The sequence below is a fragment of the Hippichthys cyanospilos genome, chromosome 11 (assembly GCF_059441005.1).
Source record: "Hippichthys cyanospilos isolate Australia breed blue-spotted pipefish chromosome 11, RoL_Hcya_1.0, whole genome shotgun sequence".
Lineage (NCBI taxonomy): Eukaryota > Metazoa > Chordata > Actinopteri > Syngnathiformes > Syngnathidae > Hippichthys > Hippichthys cyanospilos.
In genome coordinates, this window is record NC_142379.1 from 19,230,787 (window position 1) to 19,247,110 (window position 16,324).

A 16,324-nucleotide genomic window follows, 5' to 3' on the forward strand; every position below is an offset into this window, starting at 1 on the left:
TGTTAATATTTACCCTCGTCCATCTTGGTCCAATGACAAAAAACTAAATATTATTATACTTAATTTTTAGAAGTATAACACATGTAAAATAGCTGTGTATAAAGGTGTGTCCTTTAGTACAGTATACTAGAATGCTGTAAGTGTTTTGATGAGTAGACTCCTAGGATACTTTTAAGGACAAAATTACATTTGATATCAACAAGTATTAAATTTGTACATTTTTTCAGGTACACTGTAAGTTCATATTTGCAACATTTCACTCAAAGGCATTCTATGTACATTAAAAATACTAAAGCATAACATGCTCCTTTCTCAACCCATTTTCACATTATTTACTTTTTTTGTCAACAAAGCATGCGCTATGCAAAACATTTGAAAAAATAGCCCAAACGTATAACTTGCTAATACAAACCACAAAGTTTAAGAAAAGTTGAAAATACATAAATGTCTTCATATTATATTTGCGCATTCCAAATACACATGAAGTTGCTTGCCGGTCCAATAAAATGTACCTATCATACCATTTTTTGACTGATCGTAAAAATAATTGTTCACTAGTCGATTAGCACATCATACAACACATCGAGAAAATGTTCATTCACCACATCAGCACAACTTCACTGTGCATCCTGATTGACAATTATTATTATTATTATTATTATTATTATTATTATTATTATTATTATTATTATTATTATTATTATTATTTGTGGTCAGTACCTTCAGAAACCTTGTATGACCATCTTGTATTTTGTGGAAGTCTATATGTGTGACTTCAAATTGCTACAGAGGAAAAAGTTGGAGATCCATTTAGCCTCATCATCCTTGGCTCATCTCTTAATTGTCATGTAATATTTACTGAAATGCAACATGAAAAGAGAGATTAATGTGTCGTCTATGAAACAAGAGTTCCTCACAGTGAGTCCAGTACAGTAGGTGCACACTGGATAATGCATTCCAATAATTTCTCACTGGACGATGACCAGTTTCCTCACTGTACTTTTATATATAACATAAACACTCGGTATGTTTAAGCAATAGGGAAGAGGAGGAATTGGCATTTGTTTTATGTTCTCAATGAAAAGGTTAACAAAGGATATGTCCATATAAGAAATAAAAGAATGTGAATTTAACAACGCCATAGCTTGGTTTCTTTGGTCCTGAACCTGATGGTGGCGTTAAAAAAGACCTAATGTTTTCTTTTTTTGACACACGCGCAAGGATTGTTGCGTTGCTATCATAGAGTAACAGCATCACCCTCTGGCTGTTTAAAGAACTACGAGACTGAAGCGCAAATATTTTTTTGAACCCCACTTACCATACAGTACAAGAGAACACAAAAGACAGGGCAAATACGAAAAAATCATTAGTTTAGTTTAGTTTAGTTTAGTTTAGTTTAGTTTAGTTTAGTTTAGTTTAGTTTAGTTTAGTTTTGTAGTGCCGAGAATAAATACCTACATGAACATAATGTAGCTATGTGCTAACTCAACAATGCAGCAGGCCAGATTTCAAACCTCTAGTCTCAGTGCAAGTGCAAGCACATGTGCCAGCCACTAGTTCCCCCCTCCCTCCCCATAGTCATGCGGGGTCATGCTGGTCATGGCAGGCCATAAAAATATTCCTGAATTGATTGCGATTCTAATTGCTTAAATTAAATGATTTGTACTGCTTGTTTTTGCTTAGTTTAACTAATATTTTTTTAATGTATACATTACTGTATAGTAAGATAACACAGGAGGATTGTCACATTGTCAAATGTAGATGGCCTATAGCATACCTTGGATAGTCATCCCCCAGCCTCAAGTTTGCTATTAAAATATGTTTGAAATGATCCATCCATCGATTATTATAATTCTTTCAATAAATGCATTTCTAGAACAAAAAATGAGATTTAAAGATTATGTATTATATATAATCTGTTTAATTATATTTTATTTAATATCTACAATCACTCATGTTCTAAAAAATACTTTATATTTATTAATAAACTAATAAAATGTATTAATAAAATTAAAAAATAATACAGGTAATCCCGCAAAATAAAATCACAGCATGCAGCACTGTTGACAGGTTTTGGATGCATTTTGTTTAACTATGCAGTACATGCAATACGTACATCGCTAATCTGTTTTGAGTTGGGTCAAAACAATTTGTGAATTGATGTCTATCTCCAGTTTTATGCAGTGGTGTCACTTTTTCCATCTACATTTTATTTGGCACACTCAGCTGTGCATTTCTGCTTCTTTTGGATATTGTGCTCTTGGCTTCTTCTCCAACGCTCTCTGGAGCAATTCACAACAGAATGTGAAGCGGTAGAGACAAAGATCAGTACCTTCTGAGACCATGGTCTTCAGTCCAGAAAGGCGGGTTTGCCCTTTTTGGGTCCGGGATGAGATCCTGCCCCGAGTGGAAGAGTTAGAGCAGGGGTTTCAAACATTTTAGCTCAGGGGCTGCATGGAGGAAAATCTATCTTCAAACAGGTAAACTCATACTATATATCTTAAAAACACTCTGCTCTGCGGAAAAGTGGTGAGCACGTCCGCCTCATACAGTAGTTCAGAGTCCCGAGTTTAATCCCAGCTCATTTCAACCTTCCTGTGTGGAGTTTACATGTTCTGCCTGATCCCTCGTGGGGCCTCTTCGGACACTCCGGCTTCCTTCCACATTCCAAAAACATGCATTATAGGCGTTTTGGACACTCTAAATTGCCCTTAGGTGTGGTTGTGAGTGTGAATTGTTGTTTGTCTCGATGTGCCCTTCAATAGGCTAGCAACCAGTTCAGGGGGTCCCCTGCCTACTGCCTGTAGACAGCTGGGATGAGCTTGTGAGGATAAGCAGCTATAGAATATGAATGGATGGATGGATGGATGGATGGATGGATGGATGGATGGATGGATGGATGGATGGATGGATGGATGGATGGATGGACGGACAGTGTCAGTCATATCAACTTCTTTGCAAAGAGTACAGTCAACTGCGAAAAACTGAAGAAAATAAAAGTTATGATGTCTCATTCATTAGTACAACTCCAAATTCATTTTTGATTTTTTTGAGAGAAAATACATTAATAATAATAATATATATATTATATTTGGAGTTGTACTAATTATATCAACCAATCAATTATCATATCATATTATATATCAAAGTAAAACTAGCTTTTAAAAAGAAACATGCACACTTTTATATGCCCTGTAAGTACAGAAGCTAAATCGTTACAGTACTTATACATTTGTTACAGTCTTTTGTTTTACAAAAGGAGGCCTATTCTGATCATTAATAACATGCTGTATCTTTTGCCAACTCTGTAATATGTCACTTTATCGGAATTAATCCCTGATTGTGATCAAATGATTGTGACTTTCAGACGTCCTTGGGAGAAGCATCCAAGCCTGTCTTCCATCTGTCCACCTGTTGCAAAGTATAATACTTTTTCACCACACGATGGCGCCTTTTCCAAAAAGTAACCGGTGGAGACGGAATGTGCTATAGGGGAACGTGAAGCTTCTCGGAAAAAAAAAAATGGGTTGTGTGGCTTTGCACCTCGCCTGGGAGCTCGGCTAAACTGCAAATTCATCCAGGGACGGTATGAACTTATACTGGTAAGCGACACGTCGCTGTGGGAGTTAAGAAAGGGGAAATCGGGTTATCATGTTGCTCAGCTTGCTGTTATTCGAGACGCGCGTAGTGCTGGTGCAAATGCGTGCACGTCGCGTACAATCCTTGTTTTCGGGAAAGTTGCATATGGAGGCATTTGATTGCCAAGGACTGTGATGTAGGATGCCAATTTAACCATTCATATAGTGAAGGGGTAAAGAGCGAAACTTGTCTATCAGTGACAAAATCATACTCAGTAATAGGCTACTACACCTGCTTTGCCTCCATCCGGTCGTCGTCCTCCTGACGCTAAATCCAATGGAATGTGTTTTGTCTAAAAAGGCGAGTCCACTCGCATTACTCACATTTTTCAGTATTTTTTTTCTGTTAATGCCGAGGTCCTGAAAGGAATCGAGGGCTACATTCTCCAAGGTCAAAGACCTCGTTAACTCGTGGAAATAATTGTGTGCAAGACCTTTTAAACTTTCTTTTTTTGTTTAGTTACCCCTCTATCCAACAAATATCACGCCATATGCGTATAGCTTGGAAACATTGCATCATTCATATTTACACGCCACTGATATTATTAGATGTACCAGCACAATCCAATAAGATGTAATAGTTGTGCGGTATCAAAAATTGACAATAGGGGCTTACTCTGTAGCGTGTAGGTCTAACTGAATGCCAATGATAGATTTTTCTGTTATCAGGTTCAGGAGCTCAATTCATATTTATGCCTACTGTATGTTAATTTTGGTTAAATTTAACTCCGCTATGGCTGTGTTTACATTCACAAAACACTCTGCAGATGCCCAAATTGCACAATGTAATTTTCACAAGCATCACCACTGGGCAGTAATAATAAAGATGTGAGCAGTAGTCCATAAATGATATACATTTTAAACATTGCATAACATTTACTTGATCTGGACTGACTAATTCTAAGTTTTGCTTGAAATGGGAGTGAACTGAATTTTTATAAAGGCATAATAAACAAAAATGTAGGAGCGAAATCATACTCGGACACCATTCTGTGGGTGTATTTTGTGTTTGTCGATCAGTGTGCACTTCATATTTTTTAGACAAACATCATAACAAAGGTGCTCCCCGTTTGCAATTGGAGTGTGGAGAAGGAGACTGGCTAAAGTAGTAAAAGAGATAGCAAAGTACAACCACGATTTAAAAAGTGAGACTGCAGAAGGAACATTAAAAATACACTCCCGCCAGATACGACCGGGTGAAATCTTTACCAGCACTTACTAAAAAGTTTGAAGTTTCAAACCCTGAAGTCAGCCTAATGTTGTGTTCAGCGCCTGTAAACAATAACAGTTTAAATAATTATATATTTGCCAAATGTTTCCATATTTTTCTACTACATTTATTTTAGAGCAATTACCATCACTCATCATGTGAACATAGCCCAGCTTGTACGGCTTCCTTAACGACTGCATATTTTAGAAACACATATAAAAATATGAGTTTTGTACTTCAAAACAGCTTTAATTTTGTATGCTCTCAGTTTTATGAAATGAAGATATGCTTATATTGTTCTTCAAAATGCAAGACTGTGAGTTTTGGCTGCAAAGGTACGCACGGCATTCATGAATATTGAACACTTCAGAAAATGCATGTGACTGTGAGGTTTTGTTCCACCTGAGCTTTCCCTTTCTACGTGGAAATCCCGTCGACAGTCTTATAATCACATTAGAAATTAAATTGGATAAGTGAAATGAGCCCAGCAAAAATAATGACAATGGGGCTGTAAGCCACATACAGTGTATTGTGTGCAGGTCAGGTGACTTAAATCAATTAGTGATGATTAGGCAGGTGAGCACTTAAACCTAAACGGGCTGCAAATCAACTTTTAACTTTTTTGATCAGTAACGTTTGGTAAATGTAAAGAAATTGAAGGAGCATATTCTCTGTGCACTTCCAAGCACCAAGGGGACACACACTCCTTGACACAGCCTTCTCTACTCTACTGAATGTCCCAAATCATAATGCGTATTATTTTTGAGAGAAAGAAACATTTGGATTTTGGTTATTCTGGGGACCTAATTGCATTTGTTGTTTTTCGTGTCTGTTTAGCAGGCTGCTTTAAGAATCTTTACAGGTTAGCCCAATTAAAGAAGAGAAGCACATGGGTCATCCACATTACTAATCCAGTCACAATTTTCATGCTTAGCAGATTGCCTGGACAGTCAGTTTAGAACAGTACTCTTGTCTTCTTCGACTGAAGTTCACAAGCAATCGTGACTAAAAGAGATTGACGAGGAGGAAAGAAAGCTTCGGAATACTCTTATATTTTGTCATGAATTGGAATTTCAAGAGTAAACTGCTTTTTATCATGTTTAGTCAGTTACAGGCATCACTTTTGTTAGATGTCCAAACGCTCCCTACTAGCCTACTGCCCCCCCCATGTTTCTTGACTACAGCCAATGGAAACAATAAGGAATAACAGTACAGTTAATTTATAAGGTTGAAAAATTTAAGGTTGAAGTAAATATGTGTACTGCAGTAGTTTGAAGTCCGAGGAGTGCCTGTGGCATGTGCATTTATAGCTAATTCGTCTGTTTGGCATGTAGTAAACCTTCACAGCTTTTTTTCCTCATTAAAAAAAAACAAAAAAAACGAAAAGCACAGAGGCCGCAAAAGTTAAAGCGCAAAGTAGTGAGAGATATTTTTTTGTTTAGTTTTTGTTTTGGCACTGTGGTAGTTTTGTGAAAGAAAATACCACATTTGGCATGTTGTGTTAGTGTTTGTGCTCGGTTTTTGGTTTTGGGTTTTTGGTGTTTCCATTGGGGTTTCTGTTCATTCATGTTTTGAGGTTCTCGTTCTGTGGTGTTTTCCTTGCGCCTGTCCTCATTAGTGTGATTTGTTCCACCTGTCGTTTGAGTGTACATGCCCCCCCCCCCCCCCCCCCCCCCCCCCCACAAACACACACACACTTACCTGTTGTCCTTGCCCAGCTGTTGTGCGTTAATTCGTTGGTGTGAGTGTAGTTATTTCCCTGTCAATTTTCAATTACATGTTGGGTCATTATCTTTGTCTAATTGTTGTTGTCTCTGCGTTGCTCTCGTCGATCATATTATTTTGCCAGTCCCTCGTTGTCCTTCGTATGTTATATTCCTTTGTTTTCACAAGCCTTTAGTCTTGTCTTTAGTAATTAATTTTTGAGTATTTGGTTGTCACTTTGTATTCAGTCTGCACCCTTGATTTTTCTTTTTTCTGTTCCTTGTTCATACTAAACATTTTGTTTTGCTCTTTGATCTTGAGCACATAGTATTTCAACACAAATATCTCACATGTAAATAATTGTTTTTTACTTTGTCTTTATTCTGTCTTAGAGAGAGAATGACAATTATTCATCAATCTACTCCCCTGTTGCTCAGATCTGGTTGTATTCAAGTACTTGCTGCAGCTCTTATTCATGTATATGTCCCATTAGTCCGCAGCAGTAAATTGAGCGCATAAATAACGGCAAACTTTTGTTTTGCTCTTTGATGTTGAGCACATAGAATTTCAATCACAAATATCTCATATGTAAATAATTGTTTTTTACTTTGTCTTTATTCTGTCTTAGAGAATGACAATTATTCATCAATCTACTACTCCCTTGTTGCTCAGATCTAGTTGTATTCAAGTATTTGCTGCAGCTCGTATTCATGTATATGTCCCATTAGTCCGCAGCAGCAAATTGAGCGCATAAATAATGGCGAACTTACCCTTATGTCCGAAGTCACACACAGGCTAGAATGAGTAAACGGTCTTTCACATATACAGGATAGCTTTTCCACCTTTGGTACTCAAAGGGCTTTCCAACCACTAGTCATTTACCTCCTGATGACGCAGCATCAGAAGCATCTTGCTCAAGAACACTTCGACATGGTCATGATGATTGGGGAATCGTACCCGCAGCGTCTCGGGTGGAAAACAAGCTCTCTTTCAGGCACTCTTTCGATGACTTTCCCTTGTATCTATTCTTGTCATCCATTGCATCATTTACAAACCATTTTAGGTGAGTTTTCATGCTCGTGACATAGGCTACTGTTCACCATAAGTGTCACGAATAACCCGCGGATCCCAAATGGGAATGGACCCCAACCAGGCACAAGAGGTGATGTTACAGAGTTTATTAACAAAAGGAGCACGCAAGGCGTGAGAAAAAAACAAAAACAGTCCGAAGGCAAAGTAGCAAACCAAAGTTACAAAGTACCAACACAAAGCAAGACGAGAACGTCTGGGTCTAAAGTCCACGGGAAAGAAGGGCAGCAAGGAGTCCACAGGGGATGGCTGCAAACAAAGTAGCAACAGAAATCGTTCACAAGCCGTAAAAACATAACACGCACAAAGTACAAACCAAGATGACTCGAGAAGGTAGGACGTGAGGTCAAGAACACTGGGATTCACGGGACGGCAAGCGAGCTTGGCGAAGGAATAACCCGGAAAAGGCTTGTAAGTGCCGGCCAGCTTATAAAGCCCTCTGACGAGATGCGCAACAGGTGTGAGTGTCCGATGGCCCCGCCCCATGCGGAGGAAGGAGACTTAGTCTGCAAATCAACACAAACTAAAAAGGCAAGAAACGTGACAATAAGTAATACAGTCAGCCCCCGGTTTACGAACACCCTGTTTTACGAACAACTCGATTTACGAGCATGGACCACGGAGATTTTTGTCCCCCACTTACGAGCAAACCTTTCGTCTTACGAACAATCCGACATGCTGGCCATTGTGTATGCGTCAACAAAATCAGCAGTTGACGCTTGTGACAGTTACGTGAACGCTATTGCTCTTACAACGTCACAGTCACTGTCTCAGTCACGGTGTCAGTCACGGAGTCAGTCACGGAGATGCCATATGCTATTGGTCGATTAAGGTCACCTGGTCTCACTCACGGAGATGCTATTGGCCGGCGTCACGTCAATCACAGAAATGCCGATATGCTATTGGCCGAACGCCTTTAACTAGCTTGATGGCACAGCTGGTCGGGATGGAAGGAAGGAGAGAAAATGAGTGAAAAATGGAAGGAAGGAATGTTGTGAAGACTTTGCAAACTTTATCTGTTAGACATAGCTTCTAAAATTGCTAGTAGCGGTAAAGGAAGAAGTAAGAGGATGATATGTTTTAGCATCTCCGTGACTGACACCGTGACTGAAACAGTGACTGTGACATTGTAAGAGCAATAGCATATCAGCGTAACTGTGTTAACTATGCGGGTTGGTCTCAGCTCCCCTCCGCCTCCACCCAGCTCAAGTCACGTCGCTCCAAAGGTAAATGTCAATTTTGCTTTGTATATATTATTTAATTTAACTGTACAGTTGTTTATGTTACTCTTTTTTAATATGTGTATAAAGTCGTGATGTTTTTACCTAAGGTTTTTGCACGCGTTGCACGCATTCACGGATTAACATAGGTTTGGATTGCCCGTCATACAAGCAGTTCGAGTTACGAGCGTAGCCGCTGAACGGGTTAAGTTCGTTATCCGGGGGCCCACTGTACTGTATAATAATTGTGCTCAGGATGTCATAGATTAATTATGCATGGGTTTTGGTGACAAGTATCCTATGTAGATTTTGGTATGTTAGAGGGATGGAAGGGGGCTCCTCCCATCTGCAGTCCCTTCTGAAGGTTTCCCATTTTCCCCAGATGAGGGTATTGAATTTTTGCTTCCTTTTCTGCTCACTTTGTCCAGGGGATGCCATTGCGTATTTGTGATGTATGAATTTATGGTTTCTTTTTCACCTGTGGAGCCCTTTGAGACTGTGGTGATGCAGGGCTATAAAAATGATCTTGACTTGATGTAAAAGCGACAGTGCCGGGTTTCAGTGGTTTGAGTTGTCTTCAACGAGGGCTTCAGCCTTTCTTTGGCATGTGTGTGTTTTCTGTGCTTGTTCGTGCTTTCTCCCAGTTCTACTATTTCTCCTAACAATCCAAGAACATGCATTCTAGTCATCTTTGTGTGTCCCCCAGTGTCAGTTCTATTCGTTCTTTGATAAACCACACCTTTATTATTTCAGAGAATTTCTACAGGTGGAATAGATGAAATAAAATCATTACGCAATTGATAAATTATTTTTTGAAAGATGGTCTTCATCCAGAATCCTGGTTCTGGTACTTGGTGAGGGTATGTGGAATCCTGTATGCCATTTTAGTCCAAATATGTGAGTTGCTTATCACAGATATCCATGTTATTCTGTACTGAGAACCTAAAGTATGATACAATTTACTACACTTTTTGTTTGACACTTGAATGTTTCAAGAAGAATTTGTACGTTTTTTTTTTCTCATCGCCATTGCAAATTTATCATTTTTTTGTAAAATATGAACAATAGCTGCACGATTTTGGATATGCTTGTAAGGGTAATCCGAGGTGCGATTATTGCTAGTTGAGAACTTTACCCATTGTTGCGATGTCGATATTGCATTTAGTGTTAGTAATGCCCAGAGACACTGTTCCCCATTTAGACATTGATGTGCATTTACGGTTTCAGCTAACTGGTCAAACATAAATAATGGTATAAAACTATAGAATATGAAACTTATTGCGTGACTTAGCAATATGCATATTACAGGAACCGTTATTGCGATGATGATATTTTTTAGATATATTGCAGAGCTCAAATGTGAACAAAATGTTCGTTTTTTTTACCTTGAATTCAGTTGCCCTTAGTGTGAAAAAAATATTTTAAGATGACTTTTGCAATTATGTCATTCCTGTGTGATAAATTAACTGCTTATTTCTCATTGTGAGTTCAATTCCCAATATTATATTTCTAATACTGTAATATACACTGAATCATATTAGAAATACATGCTTCTGTGGAAAATGACATCTGCAGCAATGGAAGTGGTTCTTTAACCGTTTAAATTTTGTATTAACCAGGCTAGTTGCATAGTTGCATTTGAGTTGGCCAACTTTGCAATAATCAGCAACAAATGCTGTAATGTTTGACTTCAGGTGACTATACTGCAAGTATGTTTTGCTGATAAGACCCCAAATTTGTATCATGATATCAATGGACTCCTTTCACCATAATGGTACGTGTCACATTATAAAATTAAGGTCAACTTATGAGGTTCTTTGAGACCCGACCCTTCCAAAATGTTTTTTTTTAATGAGTTTTAGGGCAATGTATATGAAATGTGTTTTTAATATGTTGATCATTTTACGTTTATTGTTTCTAGTGGCACAGAACTGCCCTGCATACTTTATTGCACACTGTATGGTGTTTCTGATGTATGACAAAAAAGTTGTACACAAAAAAGTTTTTTTTTTTTTTTTTAATCAAACTATTCCAGCCAGTTGCATGTTGCGATGATAAAGGATCAACAACAAAAACATTTTCAGTTTTTTACTTTATTACCTCTCTGACTGTATAGCAAGTTAAAATTAATGATGAAATATTACAAGCAATAGGTTCAGAATCTATTACCATTGCATTACGTCCAACCAGATATTATTGTCACTGACATGCAATTTAAAATGAAGGTGGTGTTGAGCTATATCCGAGGCTATGCAGTTTCTATGGTTATGTATTTGCAGATTTGGACATTTTATAAGTATTGATCATCTTTTTTTTTTTTTTAGTTTTTTTTTTATAATGGTTCAAGATAGAATCATCAGTTCATTGCTCTGTCAGTCAAATTTTCCTTCAGCAAACTAAAATTTGCACCCCCCCAAAAAAAAAAAAACAAACAAAAAAAAAAAACTTCCAGCTTTGTAATATCTGCACCAAATGTCATGTTTTGGGAAGTCACCAAATGAGGTTGAATTACATTGTTAACTTTGGTGTTGATGTGTAACCAGCACATAAAACATTTAGAACCAAATACTAGTGAAAGGCCAAATGAAGCGGGGCTTCGGAGTTTGTCTCCAACAAAAATGGGAGTGGAAATGAAGCCCAATTCGGAGCATGTGTCAGACCCAGAAAATCATGTGACTGATAGCTGGGGAACTCTCTGCTGTGCAGATGATGTAATTGGTTCATTTGGTTCCAAACTCGGTCCTCGAGAGCGGTATCCCGAATGATTTACATGTTGCTTCCAGCGATTGTCTCATTTGCTCAAAACATTTCCACCACCTAACTCCACGTTCCTTAGTCAATCTCAATGAAAATTCTGGTGGAAGGTGCCATATAGTCCATAATAACCATAACCATATACAGTCAGCCCCCGGCTTACGAGCACCCTGATTTGCGAACAATTCGCCTTACGAGCGTGGATCAGGGAGATTTTTGTCCTCCGCTTACGAGCAAACCTCTCGCCTTACAAGCATTCCGACAAACCAGCCATTGAGTATGTAGAAATGTTCTCGCCTAACTGCGTCATACTTGTGGCGGTAACGTGAACGCTATTGGTCTTACAACCTCACACTGACTGTCTCACTCACGGTGTCTAAATATATTACCATTTAAGTGTAGTGTTTGTACAGCTAAAGGGAAAAACAGCTGACATGAAATTAAATGTGCCGATTGCAGGACAAAGAATTGTCATTGGTTTAAATGTGTGTTTTTTTTAAATTAATTGTCAATACATTCCAACCGTTTAAAAAAAAGTGCGAATAATTATCAGTCAGTCAAGGAGACGCCAATATGCTATTGGTCGATTAAGGTCTCACTCACGGAGATGCTATTGGCCGGCGTCACACGTCAATCACAGAAATGCCGATATGCTATTGGCCGAACGCCTTTATCTAGCTTGATGGGACAGGATGGAAGGAAGTAGAGAAAATGAGTGTAAAACGGAATGTTTTGAAGACTTTGCAAACTTTATCTGTTAGACATAGCTTCTAAAATTACTAGCAGCGGTAAAGGAAGAAATAAGAGGATGATGTTTTAGTATCTCCGTGATTTGCACCATGACTGAAAGAGTTACTGTAACACTGTAAGAGCAATAGCCTATCTGCGTTGCCGTATTAACTCAAGACGTTGATCTCTGCGCCCTGTTACGGGTGGTATTACAGTGCTATATAGTGGTTGCTCGACAAAATTGCATGTCATGTTAGTCGGCGACCTCCCGACATGCTTTGGGACAGCGCCATTGTTGCAATTCTGTGAGTTGAAGCCAACAGTGAACTGCCGCTCGAACAAGCTATAAGTGTGGTGCATAGTTAATACAACACACACAACCTCCCCTCCGCCTCCACCCAGCTCAATTCACGTCGGGAAAAACAGCTGACATGAAATTAAGTGTGCCGATTGCAGGACAAAAAATCGTCACAGGTTTAAATGTGTTTTAATCAATAAGATGTCAATACATTCCAACCGTTTAAAAAAAAAGTGCGAATAATTATCAGTCAGTCAAGGAGACGCCAATATGCTATTGGTCGATTAAGGTCACCCGGTCTCACTCACGGAGATGCTATTGGCCGGCGTCACACGTCAATCACAGAAGTGCCGATATGCTATTGGCCGAACGCCTTTATCTAGCTTGATGGCACAGCTGGTTGGGATGGAAGGAAGTAGAGAAAACCCTGACTGAAAAAGTTACTGTGACACTGTAAGACCAATAGCATATCTGATTTACCGTTTTGACTTCGAGCATTCATCTCTGCTCATCTCTGCTTATCTCAGCCCAAGTTACGTATTTCCAAAGGTAAAAGTCATTTTTCCTTTGTACTTGTTATTTAATGCAACTGTACAGTAGATTATGTCACTCAATATTAATATATGTATACAGCGTGATGATTTTACCTAAGGCTTCTGCGCGCGTTGCACGCATTCACGAATTAACATGGGTTTGGATTGCCCGCTATACGAGCAATTCGAGATACGAGCGTAGCCGCTGAACGGATTAAGTTCGTAACCCGGGGGCCCACTGTAGTCAGTAATTTATGGCTCCTGACAATTACAGCGACGGATGAAACCATCCTCTCTGTTATCCTTAGTCCATTGTTTCAGTCATAGTTGTTTATTCCGTCTGCAAAATGAGCATTTCTCGCAGGCTGATGGAGTGTCCGTCAGTTCCAACAGTCTACATCTTTGCATTTGTCAAATGGTCATGTGTTTGTGACTATTTGTCATTTTTCTGTGCAGTTTTTATCACCCTTGTTATATATCATGTATTTACTGATGTGACATGTTTGTTCCTTGATGTATCAGTTGCCATGCACTTATTATGGTTATTTTGTTTGCTAGACAGTCAGGTGTCATTTAGGATTGTTGTTTGACAGTATTTAGGCTCTAGATTCAGACAACACATTGTCTGAACATCAAGTCAAGCACTCAAGCCTATATCAGGCCGTATTACTAGTTTCTGTCTCAGTCAATTTTCTGAGTGTTTCTTTCCGAGTCTAGTTTCTGATGCTCGCTGTGGTTATGTTGGTTATGTATATACACTTTCAAGTTTTCCCACTTCTGTGCCCTGTCTGGTTCTGGGTCCGAAATCAGATTTTCACGCCACAGATGGTTGTACGGCATTGTAATTGTGTACACCCAACGTCATCCTCAAGGTGTTTTTGTTTGCGTGGGAGATGTCTTAAAGGCAGTGCAGGTGCGCATTACACAGTTGAACACGGCTGAATGAACAGTGAGACGTGCAGACACAGGGTGGTGAAGGAAGGAGGGGCCTGTCTTATAGGTGACACAAAAGAGCCAGTGTTCTCCCTCGCGCAGAGTGCTGAAAGAAGACAGTAGGGAAAGCCAGTGGGCCGCATGAACAGAAAAGGAACGGAGACCCTTAAGTCGAATTGTCCTCACATACCACCTCACTCTCAGAAGGACCCCCAACATGCACGACCCGTCATACTCACGCTTCACCTTTTGCCCCATTCACTAACCCTCAGTTTAACATTGGTTAGAATGAAAGATTTATTTAACATCTCTCCAGTGGTAAAAAATGACTGACTGTAACCCCCCTTAAAAAAAAAACTTAAAACGATCAAGTTATTTGTAAACTGCAAAGGCACCAAATGGTGAGCGTCCAACCATAATTTGTGTGGGTTTAAAGGTTGCATTCCTGCGCTCGCTCAGCTGGAGCAGGGTGATTAGTAGTGCCAAGCAGATAGTTTAAATAGTTTTAAAATGGACATTCTTCCACGTTACAGTTGTTCATTAATTACTTAAGTGACAATTGAAAGCACAGTCTCTGGCCACTTCATTTGGAACACTTGCACAACATGAAATCCTATTCTTGAGCTATATTCTGATACTTTCTTATTTTGCTTTTATGCAGTGCTTCTCAGTTATATTTTGCCAAGCCCCCACAGGAAAAAGAAAACTTTTGGTGCCCCCCGTCCCCACTTCATGCGCACAAGATTTTTAGTAATAAAAATTGTATACGCGTACCTAAACATGTATCCCCTTATAACAGGCATGTCCAAACCCGGTTCCCGAGGGCCACCTATCCTGCATGTTTTTGATGTTTCCGTCATCCAATGCAGCTGATTCAAACGATCAGGTTTGTTGTCAGGCTTCTGCTGAACCTGCTGATGAGCTGATCATTTGAATTAGGTGTGGTAGAAGGACAGAAACCTCCAAAACATGCCGAATAGGTGGCCCTTGAGGACGGGGTTTGGACATGCCTGCCTTATACATTAACAAAAGAAAAAAGCAATATAAAACAAGTTTCAGCAAGTGTTATTTTTTACAGCGGGTTACAGCTTAGTCTAAAACACACAAAACTAACCATGTGCATCAAAGTGTCTGAAATGATGAAAAGTCTTATTCTATTGCAATTACACGTCACATGACAAAAACTAAGCCTTTTCCTTGGGATCATCTGTGCTCCCCCTGGCATCACCTCAGCGTCATGGGGTCATGAAGATGCTGGTCAGCTATTGGTCGGGGTCACACGGGGGTCACAATGGCTGCCTAAAGACTTGGTCTTGTTTGAGAGTGCTTTCAATATGGTATTTATTGTGCATTATAGTGCTTAATTCAAACTTGAATTGGTAAGCCAAAGGTTCCAAGATTGCTAGTGATGTTAAAGAGGGAAGTAAGTATTTATATGGAAACGAAGGTGGAGATAATCAAGAAATATGAGCTTATCACTTCGCTCAAAGGGAAATAAATCCTTTATATATATTTTTTGTTTGTTTGTTTATAATGTTATTTAATATACATGTATATTATATATACATAGCAAATAGTATACTATTTTGATACCAATTTCTAATATGTACCGTATTTTCCGGACTATAAGCCGCACCGGCATATAAGCCGCAGCAGCAAAATATGAGCAAAAAAAAAAAAGGTTCCAAGATTGCTAGTGATGTTAAAGAGGGAAGTAAGTATTTATATGGAAACGAAGGTGGAGATAATCAAGAAATATGAGCTTATCACTTCGCTCAAAGGGAAATAAATCCTTTATATATATTTTTTGTTTGTTTGTTTATAATGTTATTTAATATACATGTATATTATATATACATAGCAAATAGTATACTATTTTGATACCAATTTCTAATATGTACCGTATTTTCCGGACTATAAGCCGCACCGGCATATAAGCCGCAGCAGCAAAATATGAGCAAAAAAAAAAAAAAAGATTTTATCATGGATAAACCGCACTGGATTATAAGCCGCAGGTAATGACATCAGATTTTTATGGAAAAAGATGGTATATGAAGTTTATACTTTTTTTAGTCATTTAATTTTTTTTTGTAATTGTCTGCCAACATCCTCTCTTTAACAGATTGAACATTCCTGCATGTTTAGTCCCAACATCTTTATAGAAAATGGATGGATGAATGGATATTTTTTTAGGTGTGCCTTTGTTTTATACATTA

At 38.7% G+C, this 16,324-nt stretch overlaps 1 protein-coding gene across 3 annotated transcripts in view; it reads left to right on the forward strand.

Annotated features, from left to right (window-relative positions):
• The first annotated feature begins 3,473 nt into the window (after positions 1 to 3,473).
• veph1 (ventricular zone expressed PH domain-containing 1) overlaps positions 3,474 to 16,324 on the forward strand; it is an 81,844-nt gene continuing 68,993 nt past the window's right edge. For all 3 annotated transcript variants that reach the window (XM_088427556.1, XM_088427555.1, XM_088427554.1), the window contains exon 1: positions 3,474 to 3,602. The gene's annotated coding sequence lies outside the window, so the exon portion shown is untranslated. The remainder of the gene's footprint in view (positions 3,603 to 16,324) is intronic.